General features: G+C 37.8%; 1 long non-coding RNA gene across 1 annotated transcript in view; it reads left to right on the top strand.

Annotated features, from left to right (window-relative positions):
* Positions 1-9684: 9684 nt before the first annotated feature.
* Positions 9685-26955, top strand: part of LOC148126906 (uncharacterized) — a 110521-nt gene continuing 93250 nt past the window's right edge. The window contains exon 1 of the long non-coding RNA XR_015741709.1: positions 9685-9748. This is a non-coding gene — a long non-coding RNA (uncharacterized LOC148126906). The remainder of the gene's footprint in view (positions 9749-26955) is intronic.

Below are 26955 nucleotides of genomic sequence, written 5' to 3'. Positions count from 1 at the left end.
GTTTCCTTGACAGTCTGGGCTGGATCCTCTTCAGGGTATCCCAGGAGATGATTGAGAGCGCGGATCCCGTGTCCACCTCCATCCTGCAGGGTTTACCTTCTAGGAAAACAGAAATTTTAATTTTATCAGGGGTTTGGGAAGTATGGTTAGCGTGGTAGCAGGTATAGCAGTCCTCCACTTGCCTTTGGGAGTTAGGAGGTGGTGGAGGCCTTTGAGGTAAAGATTGCCCTGCTTGGCAGACTCTAGCGATGTGACCCTTCTTTTGGCAGTTCAGGCAGATGGCGTTTCTGAACCTGCAGGATGCCCTAGGGTGGGAGCCTCCACAGGTTAGGCATATGGGAGGTTGTTTGGGGGTGAAGTTGTTTCTCTGCGCCGCTCCTACCTGTGAAGGCTTCTGATGTTTAAGGCGGTTAATGTCAGATGTGTCTGTGGGGTCATCTTAGCTGATTACTTCTTCAGAATGGACAGTTGGCGTGCTGGGTTTAGATTGAGTGCCCTGAATTTCAGCTGCTGACTGGGCCGAGAGCTCAGCAGCCAGGGCTTCCTCCATGGCTAAGGCTAGAGTCAAGTCCTTCTTTGCCAGTAAACGCCTCTGGAGTCTCAGGTCTCTCACCCCACAGACGATCTGGTCCAACAGCATGTCTTCCAAATATTCTTTGAATCCGCACTGTAAAGCAGCTGTTCTCAGGGCGGCCATGTATTCGTTGATCGACTCCCCCTCTGCCTGTTTCCTGACCCTGAAGGCATACCTTCTGGCTATTTGGGACGGTTTGGGCGAATAGTGATTTGAAAGTATTTCCTGTAGCTCATCCCATGGGACGCTTCTGATGGCACAGGGTGCGACTAACGCTGTAGCGGTGTCGAAGACGGCGGCTCCGCAGTAACTCAGGAAATAGGACTTCTTCCTATGCTCCGCAGCGTCGGCTAAACCGATGGCGTCAAGAAAATGGCTGAATCGATTTTTGTAGGAGTCCCATGTTTCCTCGTTTGGTTTGAATGGAGGGAATGCTGAATTAGTACTCATCGTGGAGAAAAGAACAGGTTCGTCTTCTTCAATCGCTATTTGAATTTGCGCTCTTAAAAGAACGCGGCTGCGGCTGTCTCTCTGGGCTGCGTAGCTCTTTTTGAAAATCGCGCTCTTGGTGAGCGTGGGCGGCCTCGGCTGCGGCGCCTGTGGCTCGTTTCAGCGAATCAGCTCAAACAATATCAGTTTGAATTTCGCGCTCTTTGCGAGCGTGGGGCGGCTGCGGCTACAGCGCCCGTGGCTTCACTCTCCGTGACTTACAGCTCTTTGAATAAACGCGTCTGGTTAGCCTTGGACCATCCCACCTTTGTCGCCAGTGTTGTAGAGCGATGGTAAGGAAGAGGCATGAGACCAGAGCGTACATCTAACAGGCTTTATTGCAAAGAATAAAGGGTTGTCGCGTCTGCTTGCTAACTTGCAGACCAGTGGGCGACAACGGCTGGCTCTGCTCGACAGCCGGCTTATATAGCCGGCTGTCAAACGGAGCCAATCAATGGGAGCTGGTGGTGCTCCCGCTCAAACAGCGGACCTGGTTGGGGACCCCAACCAGTTCCACAGACATAACAGATTCCTTCTCTGGAGAAGATAAATTTTTTGCTTTTCATAAGATCCCCTGTTTTCAGAGGCAATGGATACCAATCATTTCTGCCATGCTAAGACAAGGCATATATATAAAAGGTGCTTGGTTTGGCTTGTTGAAATTCTCTGTTACACCATATGAACCATATGACAAGGATTGGCAAGGTAAATTTAGTCTTGTTTTGGAAACTATATTTTGGAAAAAAAACTGCCTGTCATCATTATGTTTTTCTGGAGAAATTCCATTTCCTTTTGGGGTCTACTATCAAACCTGCTTTAAAATGGAAGAAAAATTTAACATGAGGCATTGAAGAATATTAATTCAAACTATGCATTATGAATCTTGGCAAAACCAATGCTTTCATGCCCGACACTGATGTGTTATATTACTAGTAATGCTTCAACTGTCTCCTTTTAAGCTGTTTTGCTGCCTTTGCTGTCTCTTTTTTGGACCACTTTCACTGTTTTTTCTTTTCATTTTACTTTATTCACTTTATTCACTGCCTTAGTTGTTTTCTTTGGAAAAACACAGTACAGCTTTACCCAACTTTGCCTGAAAAAGAGACAGCAGCAGCTGTGAAAAGGGTCCAAGGAGAAGACAGCAAAAGCAATGAAAAACTGTCTGAAATAGAGGCAACCAAGCAGCAAAAAGCTTTCCAAAGACATGGCAGCTTTAGACACATTTAGGAAATATTCAGAGGAGATGCCGAGTCCAAAAAGGACTCAGCACAGGGAGCAGTGCAACTGGGCACAAAAGGCAAAAATGTGATGCGGGGAACAGAAAGTACAGACAACCAAGCAATGAGTAAGCTTCTGGGTTCCTTGCCACCCTGCAAGACAGGATAAAGAATATCCAAAAGGGCAGAGGGGTGTGTGTGTGTGTGTGTGTGTGTGTGTGTGTGTGTGAGAGAGAGAGAGAGAGAGAGAGAGAGAGAGAAGGGGAGTTGCAGACAGTCCTTTACCTTGCAGACACTTGGGCCTGGGTGGGATCAAGCTCAGAATGGTTTGAATTGAACTTGCTTAATAAATCATGATTCTTGGTTTATAACTACAATGGGAGTGCAAGGATTACTGTTGTAAATTGATCAGTCATGTGGTAGCCTGCTTTAGTACCACGCCATTGGAAATTCTGGACCCAGTTGTGACCTTAAGTCAAGGACTATCTGTACCCTGAACAAAGGAGTTTACTGTGCCGCCATGCAAAAATACTATCTTTGTATTGTAATGTTTCTAGAAGCCTACTTAAGAAAAAAATCTTTATTTTTAATTCTGCTGCAAAAGCAAGGTATAGGAGGAGTTATTGCATCTTTCACCTGTTCCTTTCCTTGAAGGAAGAAGAGCTGCTTATTGTTTGCTGGGTCTCTCTTTTTTGGGGGAAGGGGCACTAAATTTGTAGCAGCAGCCACAAATAGAGAAGCCCGAAGGAGAGTGAAGAAGATAAAGGATGTGATCGTCAGCATAATAAAAAAGAGCATGTAGAAAGGCATAGCTTATAAATAGATTCCTGAGCCCCATGAAAGAGTGCATTGCACCTCTGACTCTCACAGGCATAGCAACAGTTTTTTCCTTGTTCTTCCCAAAGATGTAACTAAAGGAGAAGGGAGAGGGGGGGGAGAGAGAGGAGAGGAGGGGAGAGGGAGGGAGGAAGGAAGAGAGAGAGAAGTGGGTGGAAAGACGATCCTCTTACCATGCTATAGAGAGCAAACAATTTACACATATGAACAGCATATCATGTTGAACTGATTTCAAACTGTGGTTGTCAGGGTTATTCTAAAATATATGTAGCTTGGCTGGCAGTAAAACATAAAATGGAGTGATGGAATTTGGAATGATAAAATTCAAAACCAACCTGATGCTTACTACATATGTTGTAACACAGAGTATGATTGCAACATCCATGACCAATTTTGCTTAAAGATGCAAAATCTCATTTTTAACAGCTCCAAACATGAGAAAGTTGAGCCATTCTGTTTTCTTGAAAATTCCAACAATTTGTAGTAAAGAAAACAGGCACAGGAGAACACTGTTTATTTAAACCCATTTTAATATAATTTTGGAACGTTTTGTTCAGATATGTTGGTAACTTAGACCAGGAAATAGGCTAGAACAGTGTAAAACCACAATTTATTCTGGATGTTTCATTCACTTTTGAAAACATCAGTCAAGATATCCTACTGGATCACTTGTTGAATTATGTCAAAGGATGCACAGTATTCTGCTATTGATGGTCCTTTGTGGAGAAATATTCTCAGAAAGTGGCTTTGGAAGTTTTTTGTACCACTACATGACGATTTATCTGGTGCCACCACAAGATCCTATCTGATTCTTCTCTATACATTTCTACAATTGCCTAAAATTGTTAGGGAAGACAATCTGGAGATTTGAGCTGAAGTATCTTCAGTATGGGAATATTTCTCAGCTTTTCTTCTTCCACTCATCACAGCGAGGAGTCCTTGAACTAATCCCTGGAGACTTTTATGATCGGATGATGGCAAAGAAGCCAAGATTTATAACAGAAAAGTCAATTATTCTTGAAAAAAGCTTTACAACAAGTCTTAGGTGGGACTGTTTTACCTTGAATTCATCCACTGCACAGTTTGTGAATCCTCCTAGGCTCCTTGTTAACTGGGGAAGCTCAAATAGCTGTTTTGAAGAGGAGCTTATTTACAGCATGCACTGCTATCAATGGTGATTTTCTGAGCATCTCAAAGTACATTATATGAGCTTCCCTGTCTATCCTATGCCCTCTTGAGTACTTTGGGGGAAAGGGGCACTGTCAATACATTTCTGATCCAAATTCAAAGAAATGTTCTTATTTTTAAAGTATGAAAAATTCTGTGATCATTTTTATATGTATATTTTTATTGAACTTTCAGATCAGGGATGGAGGTTCTTTTAATCACTACTGAGTAGGCCAAAACACAGAGAAGGGTCTTTTCTATAATAGAAACATTTCCAATTTTTGGTTTTAGAGCAGATTTTATTAATGTTTTATTCTTACACTTAAATTTGAGTTACATGAAAAGATGTAGGTTGGGTTTTGATTATGTATGGATGTATGATGTATTGATGTATGGATGTATGAATAGTTGCTGATAATTATTCTTATAATTATGTTATGGTTTTTAATACTAAGTCACACAGAGTTGCCTTTATGATTCAGGAGACACATAAATTGATTAAAAAAATAAATATTTCATAGAAGAATCGCTCACAGAAATAAGGCACAAGTATAGCACAGTGTGACTTAAGAAACAACAGAAAAGCTACTAATATTATCAAAATATTATCAAAATAGAAGTCAGTGTGAGTAAAACTGTTTTAAAAAATAAAACAGTATTTTTGAATGTGTTGTTTTCAGTCCAGTCTCTACTTCCAGAAGGCAAATAAAACACTTGAGATAAGTAACTCAGATGCTTCTGAATTCCAAATGTCAAAGTACAAGCAGCTCCCGGAAGCTATCACCAAATATTCATTTCAAGAAAAGCAAACTACTGATGTTTAGAGGCAACCACCCAAATATATACAGAATATATATAAAGCACCCTGCTATACTATAGCACAAACAATTCATGCAAACATCCCACATGCTCACTTAATAACAACTTGACTCCAAAAATTTGAGAATGCTCCAACACTGGAAGTTTTTAAGAAGAGTTTGAATAACCGTTTGTCTGAAATGGTATAGGGTTTCCTGCCTAAGCAGGGGGTTGGACTAGAAGACCTCCAAGGTCATTCCAACTCCGTTACTCTACTCTACTCTACTCTACTCTACTCTACTCTACTCTACTCTACCCTACCCTACCCTACCCTACCCTACCCTAGTCCACTCCACTCCACTCCATTCCATTCCATTCTGTTTTTGATCAGCACAACATCTGGCAGTCTCAGGTTGGCAGAGAGCTCTTCCTACAGAGCCACATGATCCTTGTTCTTGGTAGATACTTCATCTCAAAGGTTATACACAGGATTGGAGACACTCTGGGGCATACTGTTCAGCCAGTCACATATATGGGCACTGCTACCCTGTATGTGTGTGTGTGTGTGTGTGTGTGTGTGTGTGTGTGTATACATGTACATGCACATGATTGTCCCTGCAGTTTTCTTGGCAACTTTATCAGCAGTTGTTTGCCCATGACTCTTTCCTAGCATTAAGAGAGAGTGTGTCCCCCACTTCCCTCCAAGGCTATCCAGTTGGATTTGTGTCTATTCACAGGCTCCCAGTTTCCAACCTGGAGCCTTATCCATTACACTCCCTATCCTTCTGCTTACTCCCTAAGTGGTTTCCAACCAATTGTCTTTAAGTGACTCTTTGCTATAAGTTTGTGGTCAAGATTGTTCTAAACTATTAGGATAACATTAACAGCAATGACATTTTAAAAGTTAACTTCTTTGTATGTGAAAACTTCATTTTTGTTCAGTCAGAATTTTTTTCTTTTTCAGAAATATGCAATACAGCTTTTTTTTTCCAAAAAAAATAATGAGGTATGAATAGTAATAATGTGCCATGTTTGGGCTGAAAAAATCTGAGAGATATTAGATGGTTGTAAAAAATGAGTATTCTATGCCTCTTTCTCATGCCATCTAGTGATCATGTGAATTTCTGCAAGCCAGATATGAACCATATTATTAGTGTGAGGCATCCTTGGTGCTCTCTGAGCTTGCTTAGTTTTTTGTTGTTGCAAACATTTCATTACCCAAACTAGGTAACATCATCAGTGTTAGTGTTGCCTAGTTTGGGTAATGGAATGTCTACAATAAAACAAGCAAACTCAGAGAGTACCAAGGACCCCTCATGTCAACCTTGAGCTACAAATATTCTCCTTTATTAATTTTATTAGTGTATCTCTTAACGAAAGGAAGCAGTCTGAATTCACATTCAATTTAATTCTAGCACAGAGCGGAATTGCTGAACTGCTCACTTTTCTCTGAGCTCGAAATGTCTTCCTCAAGAGATCCTCTGGATGTTGTATCCTTTTGTTTGCATTTATGACAAAAAGTGATAGAACGGGTGCATGTGTTTTGTGCTTGTGTGCAATGTCACAGCCTGACAAACCAGTTGAGCTGTCTTGCTGAACGTCCCAAAGCATATGCAATCTAAATGCATATTAGCTTATGTATTTCCTTCCAGTAATGATTTTTTAGATATATTTTCAGTGCTTTAATTCTGAAATTATCAATTCTCTGCTGAGGGTTTAAGAGGCTCATTGCAACTATATCCATTTTTTTTTCTGAAGGTTTAGCAGCACCCATAGGAAATTGATTATGTCATATATCTAGGAAAAGTTGTAGATAGCCTCTTTTTTTAACTAATATAAAATTGCTCATTTTAAAACCCCGGATGCCTGATTTTGGTTTTCACATGTAAACTGTCAAATCTGTATTTTATCTTCGGTGCTACTCTTAATGTAAAACTCAAGCCAATTACTTGAGGGACAAGGGACAAGAACCTGTAAAATATGCAAAATGATTTCTTTTGTTTCCCAGCATATTCAGGAGAAATAGTTTTACTGATGAACTGTAACATACTGTTCTTGTCAAACTAATCCTTTCTGCATTAGGTACTAAAATTAACTTTATTTTACAGCTGTCCACGTATCTGATTTTTGTCATTTACATAAAATCAGTGTCACACCACCAAATTATTGTGTGTGTTTGGATGTGTGTATGTGTGTGTTTGCATGTAAAAATTGATCTTTCTCACTGCAAGATAATGTATAATAGATACAATTGACCAAATAAATGTTAATATGAAAAGTTGGTCAGAACAACTCCATTACAAAGATGAGAGTGGATGCAGGAATCACAACACAGTAATCATATTCCTTTGCTATATTTATATCTGCTTGTTTCAACACTATCTGCCATTCTCAGGTCCTAAGTATTCCACATTTGCTGTAAGAAGGATAAACTAGAATACATTTTGTGACATTTTCATAGAACATCATTCTATCAGTTGAAGGAAACTGTATTTATTGCTCACCGTGCATGCAGTAATTCTACATTATTAATTATCTGTACAATTGCAATTTAGAAAATCCATCTTTTACCCATGTTATTCAAAATTATTCAAGCAGAAAAATCCTAATACTGAAAGAGGTTTTTTTTAAAAAAATCATACTATTAACTACATTTAATTAAAACTCAGTGAAATCAGGCTCTAGCAATTGTTTAGAGATAAAGAGGAAACAATCAACTACAACAGCACCAAAAATTCTGTATTTTTTTCCCTTTCATATATAAGCTATTTTTTCCCTTTCACATATAAATTATTACCGAACTTACCTCATGGAGGAAGTGTCCCTTTAAAATGGCTTCTTGAATTTATTTATTTATTCAGCTTCTCCTTAAAGATGACTCTAAGCAGAACATAGATATCCATATGATAAAGGTACTAAAAGACTTGGACTGCCTGCAGCAAGCAAGGGTTGTGAAGAACAGTTAGATTATTATCAAATATCACCCATCAAATAAATGAAAAAGAAAAGAAGGAAGGCCTAATCATTTTGACTCCATCTTCTGAAAAAAAAATCTAAAATTGTATCATATAAAATATTATGCATATCCCATAGAAAATTAGCTACAGTGTGCTTTAAACTAAGGTTCTAGAAAGCAGTATTTTCAATATTAAGCAAAAATCAATAACACAAGGGCATAATCTCAAACTGACAAGGGGTAAGTTCAAAAGTAATGTGATAAAGAATTACTTCACAGAAAGAGTTATGTTATAGAAGCTCGTAATCAACTTCCAGGGGAAGTAGTGGATCAGTTATCAGTACCTGACTTTAAAGATGCTTGAGATAAAAGAATGTCTACCATCTAACAAAACTAAAAAATAATAATAAAAGATAAAAATAATAATGTAACATAATAAATAAGTACATTAAAAAAAACAAAGAACTCAAAGGGCAGACCCAATGGCCTAGGAGTTTCTTTCTGAGGTCAGTTTTATATGTTTCTAAAATAAATTTTGCCAAAGCACATTGCTTGATGTACAGCTTGTTTTATAATTATCTTACTTCCCCCTCCTGATCTATTACTGAATTTCAGCCTAGTAGTTATTTGCCAAAACCATAATCAAAGATAATCCATGTGATGATTTAGTTTTTTGAACTGGGAGAGTGAGCAAATTGTCTCTTTTAGGAAAGACCACTGACTGCTCATTCATCCAGCCTGGTTCCAGGGCAGTAGTTCTTTGTGAAGGAACAATATGGTAATATGGGCACCAGGAAAATTGGCCTCAAGCCCACCCTCATTCCATAGAGTGATGTCACTTCCTCCTGGCAGCTAAGAATGGCAAGGTAGAATGTTAAGTGGGTGACTGTTTGTGTCCGATAATTTATTCGTTACTTTAAAAATAAAGTTGCTGAAGCTTTTTGGAATTGATATTAAAGTAGTCCAAAGATTTCATATTTTAAAATGCTATATGCTAAGACAGGAAGTCTGGGACCTGCCAGGACACAGAAATAATACACAACCACACAAAGGAAGCAGCTCTGGTAATGTAAGAATGAAACAAGACAGTTATTCCCTTGTTTATTAAAGCAAGGGAAGGCCACCTAATGGCCAAATAATTGTGGTTGACATTTCTTTGGGGGACTGAGAGTTGAGACAATGATTCAAAGTGGGGCTGACTTTAGCACATACACCAAGACCTGCCTTGGATTCTTATTCTTTAAAATGTTTTAAGCATGGGCTTCTAAATAAAAGATGAATACTTAGTCCCTGCTGTTTTTTTATGTAATTTCAACTTTCTTTTTCAATAAAAAAGGAAAATAAAGCTTAAAGGCGGCAGATTCTCCTGCTCTTCTACTGAAGTTAAGGCTACCATCATTTAGAGCAGGGCTGTCAAAGTCCCAGCCTGTGGGCCAAATGCGTCATGTGCTTGACCATGCCCACACCCAGTTTAGCAAAGGGAGGAAAGTCCCGATATGTCTCGTGATGCTGCTGTGACGACATGAGTTTGACATCCCTGATTTAGACGATTGGAAATTCAAGAGCAGATGTCTGTGTTTTAAATATCTTTCTGCAACGTGTGGTGAGCATCTAATTAGATCTCCACATATACCCTCAGAGCCTCAGTTGAACATGATTAAGGTACAGTTTGATCCATGATGAAGTGGACTGTGATCCATGAAAGCTGAGGTAGGAATACATTTATTAAATGTTAAGGTGCTACAAGACTCTTTGTTGTTTGAGACTCCACAAGGGTTATTGTAACCTTCGTATTTCATTCTTCAATCCTTCCTTTAACACCTCCTCTCTCCCCCACCCACCTCTCCTCCCACCATCATGGTTTTTTTGCAGGCAAGGCACAAATCATTTTTGAAGTCTTGTCTCACTAGTCATTCAGGGTTGGCCGATTCTTGTGCAGAAAGTCTCTGGTGCTATGGAGAGGGTCTAGGAAAAGTGGTTTCTTAAAAAGGCATCAGCAAAGCTTAATCAGACTGAATGAACCTCTGAGGAACTGTCTTAAGGCTGAATTTTTATTTCTTTTGTTCCATCTAGACTTGACAGAATTAACTCGTGTTACTCCTAATAGAACAAGAGAGTAATATATACAACAAAGCCCACTTCAACCAAGTTCAAGAAAAAATATATTTATAACAGTATAGCTCTTTGTAGTCAAATCAAGGGACACATTATTAGTTGAGAGAATACTATTACCTTGGGGTATACACGATGCAAAACTATTTTGCTTGATGTATAGCATGTTTTATAGATATCATACTTCTCCCTGGGATCTAATATGAAAAGCAACATGGTTATTAACATTTGTACCCAGATTTTTCATAAACAGGCATGTGCAAAATCAGAAGGGTTTTATTTGTATAATTAACCCTTTACTTACTGAGGATAGACTGCCATGTGAAATCTAAAAGTCAATTTGAAAACTTGAAACAAATTATTTTTGAACTTCAGTGGCAAAAGCTAGCTGCCTTCTGCTGATACAGAAACTCATATATATTCCAATGATGTTGACCAGACTGCGGTCTTTATTTGTTGTAAGTCTAGGATAAATACGAAAAATAAAGAAAACTGCGATAAATACGATAAAGAAAACTGCATTGAAAGTGTCATCACAACTTGAGCTTAGCTTGAAAACACCTTTATTTTTACTTAATGTCAGGAAAGGTATCTGGTCAGTAAATGCTCAGCTTCATCCAATCATGCCTACTTTGAATTAAAGGATTACAGAGTGGTAAAAAGGAAATTTATTGATGAACACTAAGGAGCATTTGACTTATTCAATGACATTGTTCTGGCTAGTAGATTTACAACAGTTCAATTAGTGACTGTTCAAAGTTATAACAACACTGAAAAAGTGACTTTTGACCATTTTACACACTTATGACCATTGTATTATCATCTCCATGGTCATATGATCAAAATTCAGATGCTTGGCAACTATTTATGATGGTTGCATTGTCCACGGGTCATGTGATCACTTTTTGTGACCTTCTGACAAGTCAATGGGGAAGCCAGATTCACCTAACAACTGTTGTAATGACGAGGCAGTCGAGTTGTTTGATCATGAACAACTGAATTATGATGATGATCTTTATTGGAGTATAGTCTTGCATTTATATACATTTTTAGTTATCCTCCATCATTGGCTAACTTATTGCTTAACTTTCGTTACTGTTTAGTACAGTAATCCGTACAATTAATTATCTCTAGTTAAAGTCTAACATATGTCCACTTCCCCTCTCTAATCCTCCTTTATCCATAGATTAGGGACTTTGTTTGCCTGAGTTGTATTTGCTTGGAAACATTCTTTATCTGAGGTTTGCCATCTGAGATTGGAACATTCCTGCGATTACAACTCTACATATCCTCATTTTTTTATTTTAAATGAAGGATTCAAAGATTTATAAATGTATCGCAATTGAAGAGGGTTAAGAGAGGGGGAAGCGGGATGAAACAATGCAAATAAATTTGGAATACATTGATTAAAACAACAGGTTAGAATTAGTACAATAATAATAATTATAGCATAAAAGAAAAACTGTCTGAGCCAAGACCACTCAGGGAGCCAATTGGTTAGCCACTCAAAAGGTGAGTAATAAGCATGGATATTATTTTGAATGGATGATTGTAAATTGGCAAGCTCATCCTCAATAGTTTTATTCAAAGAATGAAAATGCACAGCACATCCATGGCATCCAATTCTTCTTCTTCTTCTTCTTCTTTTTCTTCAGCGTTTGTCTCGCGCTCGGGCGAGGTCCGCTAATGTCCTTGAGTGCTGCTTCCACACCTCTCTGTCTGCCACGTGTGTCGGGTCTGCCTTCGCGATCTCTAGATCGGCCTTGATCGTGTCCATCCAGCGTTGTTTAGGTCTACCACGCGGTCTCGCTCCTCCGACAGTCACCTTCATTACAGATTTGATGATGGATTCTTCCTTGGCGCGGCTCACGTGGCCGAACCATCGTGGCCGGGACTGCCTCATGACCGTGGGGATGGGCACGACGTTGAACCGTCTACGCACTTCTTCGTTCCTGACCGCGATCGAGTAGGGTGAGGCCTACCGACCATCGGAGCATTCGCATCTCCATTATCTGGAGTCTGCTTTACTTCTTTGGTGCCGGCCAGCACTCTGCGCCGTATATGGCCACGGGCGCACCACAGAGTTATAGATTTTCGCCTTCAGGCGCATCGGCATCTTCTTGTCACAGAGGACGCCCGTGACGGACTTCCATTTGCCCCACGCTGCATTGATCCTGGCTGCCACCTCAGTTTGTAGTAGGCCTTCTTCCCAAGAGTAGTTCCCAGGTACTTGAAGGTGGAGGCGCGCGGTAGCTCCTGCCCGTTCACGTGGATGGAGCCTGTCATTTCATTGTCAGTGGTCAGGTATTCGGACTTCTTTAGGTTCAGCCGGGCCCGAACTGCTCGAGCGGTCGTGCCACTGTTGGACTCGGTGCTCTAGTTCAGCCTTGCACAGGTTGGCCAGGAACACATCATCGGCGTGAGAGCAGCGTCCATGGGGCAGGCGTGTACAGGTCGGGTGTAATTGTGTCCATCACCAGAATGAACAGCAGTGGTGAGAGAGCAGAGCCCTGGTGTACGCCGACGGTAATATTAAACTCCTCTGATATCCCAGCTGCCGCTTTTACACGGCTTTTGTGACATCTGTATAGGAGTTGGACCCATTGTACGAGCAGCTCAGGCACGCCGTGGTCTCGCAGTGCGTACCAGATGAGATCGTGCGGGACTCGGTCGAAGGCCTTTTCCAAGTCTAGGAAGGCGGTGTGGAGCGGTGTGGAGCTAACTTCCAAGTCTAGGAAGGCGGTGTGGAGCTAACTTATTGCTTAACTTTCGTTACTGTTTAGTACAGTAATCCGTACAATTAATTATCTCTAGTTAAAGTCTAACATATGTCCACTTCCCCTCTCTAATCCTCCTTTATCCATAGATTAGGGACTTTGTTTGCCTGAGTTGTATTTGCTTGGAAACATTCTTTATCTGAGGTTTGCCATCTGAGATTGGAACATTCCTGCGATTACAACTCTACATATCCTCATTTTTTTATTTTAAATGGAGGATTCAAAGATTTATAAATGTATCGCAATTGAAGAGGGTTAAGAGAGGGGGAAGCGGGATGAAACAATGCAAATAAATTTGGAATACATTGATTAAAACAACAGGTTAGAATTAGTACAATAATAATAATTATAGCATAAAAGAAAAACTGTCTGAGCCAAGACCACTCAGGGAGCCAATTGGTTAGCCACTCAAAAGGTGAGTAATAAGCATGGATATTATTTTGAATGGATGATTGTAAATTGGCAAGCTCATCCTCAATAGTTTTATTCAAAGAATGAAAATGCACAGCACATCCATGGCATCCAATTAATGTACAGAACCCTCCCTGACGGGCTAAAGGATAGTCTATGGCAAAAACGCTGCTGTAAGATATCTTGATTTAAGTCTTCTATTTCATGCTGCAAATCACAAATAATAGCAGCAGTAGCATTGATGGATTTTTCAAGTCTGCAGGTGAGGCCAAGAATAGATTGTCTGTTTTCTTGAGCAATTATGCCAGGATAAGAGCCTAGAGTAAGGACTCCTGTAACGGCCCCTGCCAATGCACGGCCAAATGTAGAACCAGAAGACAATTGTGTGTCAAAAATGACTTCATCATTACATGTAGGCCCCAGAGAGGAACACCGCTGTTGAGTTGATGGGAGCGTACCTATTTGAACAGGTAGAGTAAAATAACCTATAGGTGCACATTGATAATTCTGAGGATGAACATTAGTAGCATATTTATCAAAAAAGAACCACATATTAGGATCCTTAAGCTGCCAACCAGCGCATACTGATACTGTATTAGATTGATCAGAGGCATTAAAAATAGGAAAATTGTCAGGATACATATCAGGAGCTATATTAATTCCATGCAAAGAAGAATTAAAGATACCTGATAGTAGTCAGAACAATAACTATAATTCCCTAGCTTTTATAATATATGCTGAGCAGCATCATAATCAGACCAATTATGAAGCCAAGTGTGTTTAGTGTGACAACAGAAACACAGACCCCTTGTAAATTGACTAACTTTCAAGTAACGCCAACGGACAGAATTCAATTGCATAGGGGTTGTAGAAAATAGCCGGGAGTGTGAAATAGATTGTGGTTGTGAGACAATAAATGTAGAAGACATAATCAAGTTAGGGGTAAAAGAAATTTGACCAAATGCCATTGGGGGCTCATTGGCATTCTGTCGAATGTTTGAAAAATTTGCTCTAGATTCTCCAGCTTGGGGTACCTTAAAAAAAGCACGAAAGGCACATTCAGAAACAATAGTTAACGTAGCTGGAGGAAGAACAACTTGAGTAGGAATTGTACCAAACGGTCCAGAACCAAATAGCTGCTCAACTGTATATGCTCCTCCTCCTCCGAAAGCAGCAGCTTGAGCATGTCTCATATATTCACTCTCCCAAACCACATATTGCATGGATGTTAAAATCATGCGAAATATTTGCTTCCAATCTTCAGGGATCATTGTATAACCATTTTTTATTCCTTCTATAAGTCCTCTTGTAAAATTACCACTAATCCCATAGTCTGTAACTGCCTTTTTTAACTCTCTTAAGATCTGATAAGGCAGACCCTCCCATTCTGCTATTTGAAGTCCAAGCTGTGGCCCCTGACCAGGACGATATTGTACTGGACAGACAGAAAGTAATTCTGCAAGTTCTGTTCCTGAGACAGAGGCATCCCTTTTACAAGTCTCTACCTTTTCTGAAAAGAAGACTGAACAATAGAGTCAGGAGGCTTTTGCCCTGTATCTGAAGGAGCTAAGGAAATTGAAGACATATATTCAGGTGAAGAAGGGGGACAAATGATAGCATTAGTATAACGTGGAGGTGTTAAAAGAGAAAGTTCATTGTGACCAAATGTTTCAATTGCATGCCTACATAAATGCCACACGTGCAAAACTTTTATTTTTGCTCAAGGTTCAGTATGCAATGTTTTCCCAATACGTTCCCAATCAGTTAATTTTAAAGACCCCTTTTCTGGGTACTATAGGCACTGAGCTGCAATCTCCTGGACCAGCCTTAAGAGATTTCTCTGTGGTACCTCGGTATTATTTTTCTTCAACCAGTAGCCTAATTCATCTACGTGCTTCCTTTGTTCCTCAGAAAGCGAAGACCCCATACTTACAGAAACCAAAAGGTTGAAGAAACCACAAAGGGTTGAAGGTACACCAAATCCTTGCCGGACAAAGTAAGAGGGTCCCTGTTCAGGTGCCACTTGTTGTAATGATGAGGCAGTCGAGTTGTTTGATCATGAACAACTGAATTATGATGATGATCTTTATTGGAGTATAGTCTTGCATTTATATACATTTTTAGTTATCCTCCATCATTGGTTAACTTTGGTTACTGCTTAAAGTCTAACATATGTCTACTTCCCCTCTCTAATCCTCCTTTATCCATAGATTAGTGACTTTGTTTGCCTGAGTTGTATTTGCTTGGAAACATTCTTTATCTGAGGTTTGCCATCCGAGATTGGAACATTCCTGCAATTACAACTCTACAAACAACCATGTTAAGTGTTAAGTATTAACAACCATATATAAGTCTAAGTGCTATTGCTATGTTACTAACTTAACAACTGCAGTGATTCACTTAACATCTGTGGTAAGTAAGAAAGGTTGTAAAATGGGGCAAAATTAACTTAACAACTTCCCACTTAGCAACAGAAAATTTGGTTCAATTGTGATTGTAAGTCAAGGACTACCTGTAATTCTACTTCCACACTTCATATCCATTTCTACTTTACATATTAATATTTGCATTTATTTTATATGCTTTTTATTTAATGCACCTCTTACACAATTTTTTTTCAGATAATTGAAACTAAGCAGCAGGTTCTCCCTCAAATATACATTTTTGTTTGCAACTTTTTTTCTCTAACATGTGCTTTGGTTTGCAGCTTTGAGCTCAACGTGTCTCTGAAATGACATTTTGAAGAAGTATGGTCTCTGAAGATAAACTTTGTTCCAGTCCATGGATTATTTTAGGAAATTTGTGTTAAATTGATTTGCCAATAAATAAGGATTAGATTTAGTTCAGTTCTTCTTCCTTCTCTGAGTAAAGAAGTATCTTGGCAGAACAATAAGCTATAACTTCATGTGGACTTCCAGAACCTGCTTAATCCCCTCCAAACAGTTTGCAAATTAATGTTTAATGTGACAGAAGGTGGAAATCATCAAACATATGGGAGAAATGTCTTTTTAGGAGGATGAAAGCCTAGGGGCCAAAAGAATGATTTCTTCTTCCCCTGCAGCCTATGTCAATGCACCTTTTCCTGAATTATCTACTGAATGCTTAATTATCTACTGAACTATCCATTGAAGTTGGTGTTTCTAAAAAGAGGATAAATTGATGAACCAAAACTTTGAAAACTATTATGATTATATATGAAAGGGTTGAGTATATTTGAATGCAAAGCACCAATTAATCTGTTGATTAAAGATAAAGATTGAACTATGTTGGAGAGTCCAGTATAATTACTAATAGTGTCCTGTTATGTCTCACCTTTCCAATGAGGATGGAAAGTCCACAACTCTGACAAAATACAGGCAGGCAAGAAGATTCAGTAGTTATAGAGTTAATTCTTTGAAGCAGGCAGTGTTCTTGGCAGTAGCATACTTGCTGCCTGCCAAGTCCGACAAGATAACAGGAACATAAATCACGAAGGCTTTCAATAAACAGAATACACCGAAGCTCCACAGAAAAACTTACTCTTTGTCCCGTATGGAGCTCTCAGAGAAAACACACCCACTTTTATCCCCTGTGGGGTGTGTCAGTCACTCAGCTCAGTCTCTGATTCGTCCCCGCTTCCTGCATTGCAGCTCACACTTTTTCCTGCGACTTTGTGTAGCATCAAGCCAGCATTCATCTACTTGATTCTCTGTCAGAGGCTGCTCCGATATGCCCTCCTCCTTCTCCTGATTAGCCTCAGGCTTTCCCTCTCGGTTATCTGCAGACACCTGAGGCACAATCAGGGAGGAGGGCATTGGCGAAGAGGAAGGTCCTGGGGAGGAAGGCATTCCCAATTCCTCCTCTTCCCCATCGTCCGAGTCTTCTTCCTCTAACAATGCAGGCTCAAGCCTCAGAGCCACAACAGTGTCCCTCCTTTACAACAGAAAAATCACATTCAAAGTAAATAATGCAATAACATTAATGAACATAAATCTATATTTTTATCTTGGCCTCACCCCTATTTTGGAATACAGGTAGTCCTCAACTTATGACTGGTCACTTAGCAAACACTCAAAGTTACAATGGATCTTCCTGGGGGTAATTATGACTTAGATTTGAAGTTCTGAGCACCACCTCCTGAACCATGGATACATGTCAACATTGCAGGCATTCAGCAATCAGTCCATATTTATGGCCATTTGTATTGTCCCTGTCAGAGTGTTTATAACATGACTACTATTGTGAGACAAGCCAGGAGCACAACACAGCATACAGAGGCTTTGTCTTTTAACAGTGGTTTATATACAAGACTGCTATATACATAAATATATGTGGTAGGAACATACCAGCCAAGCAATCAGTCTTCTTTATTCCGCATGGAGAACCACAATGAAGACAGAACACAAGGACAGAGAGGTATGCCCTCTCATGGCCTCATACAGCATCTTAAAGTGGTAAAACCCTGTGGGACCCACCTCAGTCTTAAAGCGGCAATAACCATGTTAATTCATCCTCATTGCATCAGCCGTAGAACAGCTAGTCAGCTATTAAATCTCAATACCTTAAAAATCCCGCAGTCATATAACTGCATTTTAAAATGTTTTTTATGAAAACTAGCCCATAGTGAAACATTGGTTTGTTTAACACCAGTGGCTTTTGCTTAATTTTTTGAGACAACATTAAATTTCTCAGTATAGGAGATTACCTGAACTAAACCCTGTATTTTATTTGGCACTTGCTAGATAGATTTGGTTTGATTTTTCCCTCCCTCCCCCTATATACCCCCCTAAGCCCTAATTTCAATACTTCAGATTAGCTAACACTAATTCCAAGGTTAATTGTGGAGATCTTCCAGGTCACATGAAATACTTTAACAATGCAATTATCTAAACTGCATAAGCTAAAGGACTATTTTATCACAATGCTATTATTTATGCACATAAGGAAGATCTTACATTCAGATTTTCTTCTTTAATACGATGATGGCAAAATTATTCAATTATATTGGTGGGTCTAGTAGATAAGACTGGGTTTTGAAGTTTAGTGATCCATTAGGCTGTTATATTGGCTAGATCAGATTGAAGAATCCAATCTGCCTTGTAAAGACTAAAGCTGAGAGGGTCCATTCCAACTTCTAATCTTGTTTAGAGAGTACAATGGGGAAATAAATCAAAGTCTGCAGTTAATTATAAAGTTAAAGTGCATCAAATTTACTGATAATAGGATTTAAAACCAGTTGTTATATGCACCTTTGCTTAAGGAGGTGTATTTATGCATAATATAAATTATAATTAAATATAGGCAGATTTGTGTGTGGTATGTCTGCAATGATTGGGCTATGTGAGACTCATAATGTTTCAGAATTTATATAGCAATAAGCGCTTAGATTTATATACAGCTTCACAGTGCTTTACAGATCTCTTTAAGCGGTTTCAGTATCAGCATATCTCCCCCAATAATCTGTGTCTTCATTTTACTGACCTTGGAAGGATTGAAGGCTGAATTAACCTTGAACCTGATGAGATTTGAACTGCCAAATTGCAGGCAGCCAACAGCAGAAGTAGTCTACAATAATGCATTCTAACCACAGTGCCACCATGGATATATACTGTAATATAAATTGTTATTTAAAGTGTCCCAAGTATTTCTGAAAGATATTTGTGTGTGTTCATGTGCATTCATGTGTTTACACACATCCAGGAGAGCCAGTTTAATATAGACAATTTAGTATGAATTGTTCATAGTCCATTGGAGTTGGATGTCTAATAAATTTAAAATAATTATAGTAATGGTTAAAGGCACCAGACTAGAAACTGGAAGACTGTTGGTTCTATACTGCCTTAGACATAAAGCCAGCTGGATGACTTTGGGCCAGTCATTCTCTCTCAGCCCTTCGAAGGAAGCAATGGCAAACTACTAATGAAAATTTCACCAGGAAAACCATTGGGACATTTCTGTATAGTCGTTAAAAGACAAGATTAACCCAAAGGCATCCCAACCCACAAATAAAAACCCCAATAACCATGCATAGCACACCTTTTCTAACATACATGGATGCAAGTGTGTACACATTTCTCAAATGTATATGTTTTGTTACCCAAATCCCCTCAATATAACTCCTTTTTATGCAGTTCTTTGACTGAAAACGAGAGGTTTGTCTGCCCCCCCCCATTGCATTTAAACATGACTTTCTATGAGTCTTTGAGCATGTTTTTGACTCTTCCTACAAATGGGGACAGTTAAACTGTTTTGTTTTTACTCTAAGCAGCTGCTTAAGTGAACAATCTTCTTCCTTCTGACATTTCTTTGTGAGTTGCATTTCCCTAAATTGAAAGAAAGTGTTCTTGATGAGGCCACACCTGCATCATTTATATAAAAATAGCTAATCAGCAGCTGTCTGTTCCAAAGCTGTGCAGAGAAAACCCAAGTTTATCAAACTTATTGGCCTTCCTGTCTCCTGACAAGAGACAAAAAGTTACAGCCTTATGTTTTTAACAGCTGTCTGTCTAGGACAGCCAAAATGTTGCCAGGGCATAGCCAATTATCACTTTTCTCCTATGGCTTCATCTCTTGAATTATCTCAGAAAACAATCATTAAAGCAGACAGTAAAAAATAACTATGTTTGTACTTGACAATTTAGCATGGGACAGTGGGAAAATCATAAGATTTTCCCCCTTCTTTTTTTTTTTAATGTCAAGGTATATATACATATACCCTAAGAGGTTTGATTTATAATTTAGAAATTGAATAACATTAAACCTTAGAGAAAATGCTATCCATTCTAAATAGCACAGTCTGATGCTCAAATGGGACAAGTATCTGAGGACATATCTGGCAACTGGGATCAGAATTAGCTTTTAGTATACTATGCAAAATTTAGATAATGCCATCTTAATATGAAAGTATAGAATCTGAATTTGTACGTGAAAGACTTGTGGTGGTGTTTTACTGTTTTGTTTTTCTGGATTGATTTGATTCTCATTCTTTTATAAAACAGTTACTCTTGGATCAAATAGTAATCCATCAATTATTTTTTCAAATCAGCAAAGAAGTGTGCTAAGAAATCTAAATTATTTACTTTAGCTATAACGGTATAGAAACCTTAAAAATCTATTCAAAAATCTATATTTGATGCTTATCAAATATTGTTGAATATTTCTGGGAGGTAAGCAAAAATCCAAACTTAAATACAGAGTGAATATTGCTTATTTCAAATATATTAATGTGTATTTAAGTAGGATAATTTTCAAGTTTAGGTAGAAAGATTCTATCCAGATTTTTAACTCCCTTCCTATGCCTTCTGAAACCGGTATGAAAACTAAAGACCCCTCTTGAAATAATCAAAATGTGGGGTATTATTTTTATATAATCAATGGCAATTCTACAAGAAATGTCTAAATACACAAGACTTGGATGGCAAAAAAACCTATGTATGGGTGGGGTTGTACAAACTTTCATTCATTTTAATGTAAACTAATTTGTTTTCAAGAATCCTTACCAAAGGAAATTAGGTGACAGTGTTCTTATATGTATTTAATTACAAAATAATCAAAGTAACCTTTGTGAATTATCTGTCTTTCATGGTATAATAATCTCTGGTACTTTGTAAGTAATCCTATATATTGTTTTCTTCCTGGCTGTTATTTGGTACCATAATATTTGGAGTTTCCCTATTCCTAACCCCCAATTATTAAAAGTTTACAACATTTAGAAATGAAAAAATGCACAATTTTTTAATATATAATGACTTTAACTGTGTTAACCATGTCAAACTGAGAAATATGCTTAGGAGGATGGGAATCCCAGAATGTCTTACTATTCTTATGCAAACTTCATATGCAGGTCAGGAAGCTACAATTCAGATGGTGAAACAGATGGGCTGCAGTTCAGCAAAAGAATGAGACAAAGCTGTACAATCTCTGCTAAATTATTTAATGTATATGTGAAATACAATATACTATATATTGATGTAAGTTGGATTCCAAGAAGATCAGTAAGATTTAAAACAAAAGGGAAAAAATGAATATCGTATGCTGTGCTGATGATATTAATCTGATTGTTTAAAATTCAAATGACCTGAAAGCTTCAGTAATGAAAATCAAGAGGCACAGTGAAAATATGGGACTAAGATTAAATTTTAAAAAGACCAAACTAATGACAATAAATATAACAATAGCCTTTGTATTGAAAATGAAGATAATGAGGAGCTGGATAGATTCCGCCTTTTAGGATCAATGATCAACTGTAAAAAAATCAGCAGTCTAGATTTTCCTATGTTTGCAATCTATAATAATCAGAATCTTGCAGGCAATAGCTTTCCCTGTTACATTCTAGGGAGACCAAAGTCAACCTTTGAAGAAGTCAAAGAAGCAGCAGCAGGATAGAATAAATATTGATAATTTGAATTTCAACAAGACTAGTGTGAATACCATGGATAACCCGACAAAACTAACACATAAAATTATCCAGATTTCTTTATTCGGCCAGGCTCAAACGATCATACTTTTGCATACTTATGCAAAAGCTGAGCTCTCTGGAGATGGAATGGGACAACTCGCCTCAGCCAACCTGCCACAGCCAACTCACCACAGGACAACTCGCTGTGGGACAATTCAACAATTGAATGTAATTATTTAAAATAATTTAAAACATTATTTAAATTGTTGTCATTCACATTCATTTTGTCCCTCCTTTGGCATCATTTCTTTAATGATTCTGTTCCACTATTTCTTTGATATTATGTAACTCTTGTCCTGCAGCAAGTTGTCCTGCGGTGAGTTGGTTGTGGTAAGTTGGCTGTGGTGAGTTGTCATAGAACCCTCTAGAGAAGGGTCTAAAGCTAGGAAAGGTTGAAGACAAGAGTAGAAAGCAACCAGCAGAGGACCATTACAGCAGCAGCAGACATTGGAAGATCTGCAGGACCAGGACGGAAAAATATCCTGGAGAAAGTTTATCTATGTGGTCACGAAGATGTGATAGCAATTAATGTCAGGTAATCATTCAATAGAAATAAATTTGCTTCTCCATTATACAAAGATGGAAAGAAGTGACACAATGGAAATCACACCACCATATAAATCTTCTTATTATGCCCGTTAATTTGCAGTGAATGTCTTCTCACAAAGGTTCCCCTGCCATCCCCCCATTTGCTGAATCCATATATTTTCCTAAAGATTTAAATGTTGGAAAAAGTTCCCAAGGTTTTTAATCCTCTTTTCTGCTGTTACACAAATCGAAACAATTTCTTTTTCCTCCTTCTCTTGATTTGCTCTCTTATTTTCTCTTTTGGCAGCAGGAGCCATTTGGAAATCAGCTGGGAAAGGGTTAATAATACCCACAATGTTTTGCACTCCAATTATATTGGGTTATGTCTAAACACCAAAGGTTAATTAACTGAATCAATTTTTCCCAAATTAGTGTACTTTGTTGACCTCTTTTAAAGCAGAGAATTTTAAAAGTTTTAAAAGATAAGCAAATGCCTACAATTTTAGCATTTCTGAAAGTTTTACTCTCCCATTCGGCTGAACACTATTCTTGGTTGACCAGCATGCCATGCAGTAAGGTTGATTATGTGCCATCAGCATAAACTTTTACTGACCATGTAGATAAATCTTCTCTAGGATATTCGGTGGCCCACTAGCTTTTCTGGTATCCCATTGCTATAATTAAATCTATCCACCTTGCTTCTAGCCATCCTCTACTTCTTTCCTTTTATCTGTCCTAACATTATGAATTTCTCAAGAGATTGAAATAAATATTCATTACAAACCAACATAGTTAGGTTCACATGACTTGTTAAACCAAAAAAGGAAGCACATTGTGGTTTAATGCAATGTTGGGATGGAGACTCAGTTTATGCTCTGCTTTGATAGTATAAAACTATATAATGTCTTCTATAAATAAAGAAAATGCAATATTAATGAAAAGATATTCTAAATGAAATTAAGAAGAGGAGTGGTGCCCGCTTCATTTTGCTTCCCCCTTTCATAAGGTGCTTTATACTGTACAATTATACCATAATATATACCCTTAATAATAACAAGAAGAATACTAATGTCTCTTCTTTTACATTGTATCCATGTGCCAATGATATTTTAAGAGCTTCCAGAGTAGAAGAATAAACACATTTTAAAAGGCCAATTTAATCTTGTAAGATTAAAATTGGAGAGACAATTAAAACTAATTCCAGACACAAATATAATCAGTAGTATGCTTGTAATAATGCTCATGGAATTAAGATATCAAATCAACTTATCTAAACTGATTTAAATTGTGGATGCCCTCAAGTGACTTTAAAGGGTCCTTTAAACTGACTTAAAAGTTTAAAAGTCAAGATAGATATAGATACATGTGTTTATATATGAGAAAGAGATAAGAACTGTGCCAATTGCAAGTGCATACATGTATATGGGGTCTACTGGTATATAACATTTTTTTAAATTTCTTAGGTTTTCTGAGTATAATTTAAATTTTATGAGCACACAACATAAAGCATATTTTGAAGAAGGTATATAAACATGAACGAATACATATAATTGTTCCTGTTTGGGGTGTTTTGCACTTTGTGGATTTCATATTTATTATATGACACTAACTGGGGTGGGAGGGGAACCTCTTAATTCAAATACTACAAGCATATAGTAGATGCTCTTGTTTTCATTATGCTCCAGGTACCTGAACAACAGTTCTCAAAAGTTTCAATTAACATGCTGTTGTCAAATATAAAGTTGGTTGACTAAATCCACTGTATTGAAGAGCTTAAACAAAAAATAGTAATTAGGCTGCATTGTACCCAAAGTGAAGAAATGTTCAAATTTGCAATCAGCTTGGCTCTTTATATAGCCAAGACTTGGCCCTTTTCCTATTCTACTTGCTACTTCTGTTTCGAGAAAAAAAAATAAAGTTAACTAAATGAAAATCTAATGGAAGTGGAATGAATAGTTGTACACCCAGAAATCACTTGGCTGGGGGAAAGGCTGAGTTAGAGATATAAAAGACTCAAATTTAAGGTTTTGCTATCAGTGAAAGCATGGCAAGGTGGAAGTCATCTTCCTTCTTTCTTCCTCCTCTTTGTTTCCTCCTCCTTCCTAGGAGTCTGGAATTTTACTATATTTCATGAATTTATTGTGCACCCATGAAAGCTTGTATTCCAAATCTGAATTTGTATTGTATGGGGTCCTATAATACATACTGTATAACCCTAACATGATTCAAAGATGCTTAATGCAGAAACTGCATATAATTCTTAAAGACAGGAATCAGGGAAATGTCAACACAGAAGCCATTAAAGCAAAGTTTCTATTATACCTTTTGAAAGGTGGGAGGAAAAGGCACAAACTTTAGACTTCAGAGAGTATAAGAAATGGCCGCAACTTAATTTTCCAGGGGGAAATCAACTTGTTTGACATGGCTTTATATGCTTTACTAGGTGTTAAATGCTGAGTGGATTTAGGAGGGATATGATAACTTGTGGGAAGTTTTTATATCAAAATATATTTCATGCCTTATACTGTCTCCATCTTCCCATAAACATTAACAGAATCCATATCAGACTGAGTATTAACATCTCCCTTAGATTGACAGTCAAGCAGAAACTAACTTAATCAAGTAAAAATAGAAAATGTGGGAAAATCTTTTACTCAAGCTTTCTCAAACCCCCAAATAAATTAGTCAGACTTAATCCATGCATCAAAGAAGATCTGTAAGCACAAAATAGAGTTAGTTAAAACTGTCTCCCAGTGGAACTGCAAGTTCACAGAATAAATATCATAAATGAACATGTACCTACACGTGCCCACGTACCACAAGTGTCACCCTATAATGAGCATGTACACACTTTTAGCCTACTTCATAAAATACTCCTGCAATATCCTCCTGATTAACAATTCCTCATTCTCTTTTTTTTCTTCCATGAAAGCAATTTCCAATCAAGTCTTAGATAACATATATACTTTTATGTGATTATGTGTGTGTGTGTGTGTGTGTATATATATATATGACTTGATATAGACATATATTAATATGCAGAAACACACACACAAACTCATTATTAGCAGTCTGACTCAATGTACCTGAGGATGAAGGCTACTTCACTTAAAGTTATGGATCATAATCTATCATGCTGGTCCATATATGTGACTGAACTTCCCAAACTAACACTGAGGGAGTAACCAGCCCAATGTCACTTAACCAGTTTCTGTATCTAAGAAAGTGTTCTATTATAACATAAACCTCCCCATGCCTATTCCACCACTTTAGCTACACTGTTGCTCACTGCCTATATTCCTCCCTCACTATATAGACAAACACACACAAACACACATATAATCTATCAAATACTCTGTACCAGTGATTATAGTCCATAATTATATAGTCCATAATTGATGAGACTTTTCAGTGAATTCATTACATTTCTTCGTTTGGGACTTTTAACCTTTTCTATGGTTTCCATTTTTCTTAAGTTTAAGGATTGTTTTATTTAGCTCTCTCTCTCTGTGTGTGTGTGTGTGTGTGTGAATACTCTGTATTTTGTGTTAACATATATTGAATATTTAAAAAATAAATATCTTGAAAATAAAACATACTCCAAACACATTAATGAGGCCACTGCTATTTGGTGGCAAACCAGATAAAATTCAGGAGACCGATCAGCAGAAAAGGCAGCAAATGTTATTCCAATTTAGTTTTCTGCTGATCAAAGATACCTGGTGATACTTAACTGAAGTGTGGTAAGAGACCCCGGAATTTCATCAAAATACTTTACTAGCCATGCTGTCTGTCAAATGTCTGGGAAGATAAGTCAGCTGACACTTAAACAAGAAAGGGAGAAAGGGAGTAGTCCATGCAGTAGGCATGTGTGAAGTGTTGAAAGAGATGCAAAGAAGGAAAGTCATAATATGGTGTTTCAGTCCTATTTTGCTGCTCAAAAATTCTCTTCTTCCACACCTGCTATAACAAATAGGGATTCCATTTAGTCCCACAGCAGGAGGGAAATGTGAACTTACAAAGGAATCAATGGAGCCTTAACTAGAGGTTGACTCCTTGCCTTGGAATGGAGTGTAAAAGTTTCTCCTTTTTGCTTTTGATGCAAATCACTATGCTATGAAAAGAAATGGGATTTTTCTACTTTTACTACTGCTAAACCGAACAGAGATATTTGCTAAATTTAAAAAAGATTATTTTTTTTTATCAACATTGTATATAAGCTCCCACTTGAGATTTTAGGAATTAATGCACTTGTCTACATGAAAAAAAAGACCTTGCTTGATTTTACTGGCAGGGGTATATTTACAGTATTAAGTAGTAAAAGCATCATACCATATGCATATTTACACAGAAGTAAGTCCTTTGTGTTCAGTGGAATTTCTTCTTCAGTTGATCCATAAAGATTATAGCTTCAGGGAAAATGAACCATCATGAAGTTCAACAGCAAGAGAAAACTGGAAATAAAAAGACAAAAAAACAAAAATGAGGCTCTTAATCTCCATTGCCCTTTGAATTATTTTGAAAGAATTGTGTTTCTTCCCACCTTTACCCATGTAAAAAGTTATTGGGGATATTAAAAATCTAAAAAGATACAGAAATAAAATGAATATCTTAAAAAAAAAAGAAGGAAGAGAAGGAAATGATGATTTTAT

Source organism: Pseudonaja textilis, chromosome 2 (genome assembly GCF_049901715.1).
Source record: "Pseudonaja textilis isolate UNSWEBS1 chromosome 2, rPseTex1.2, whole genome shotgun sequence".
Lineage (NCBI taxonomy): Eukaryota > Metazoa > Chordata > Lepidosauria > Squamata > Elapidae > Pseudonaja > Pseudonaja textilis.
This window is presented reverse-complemented; position numbering and strand designations above follow the sequence as displayed.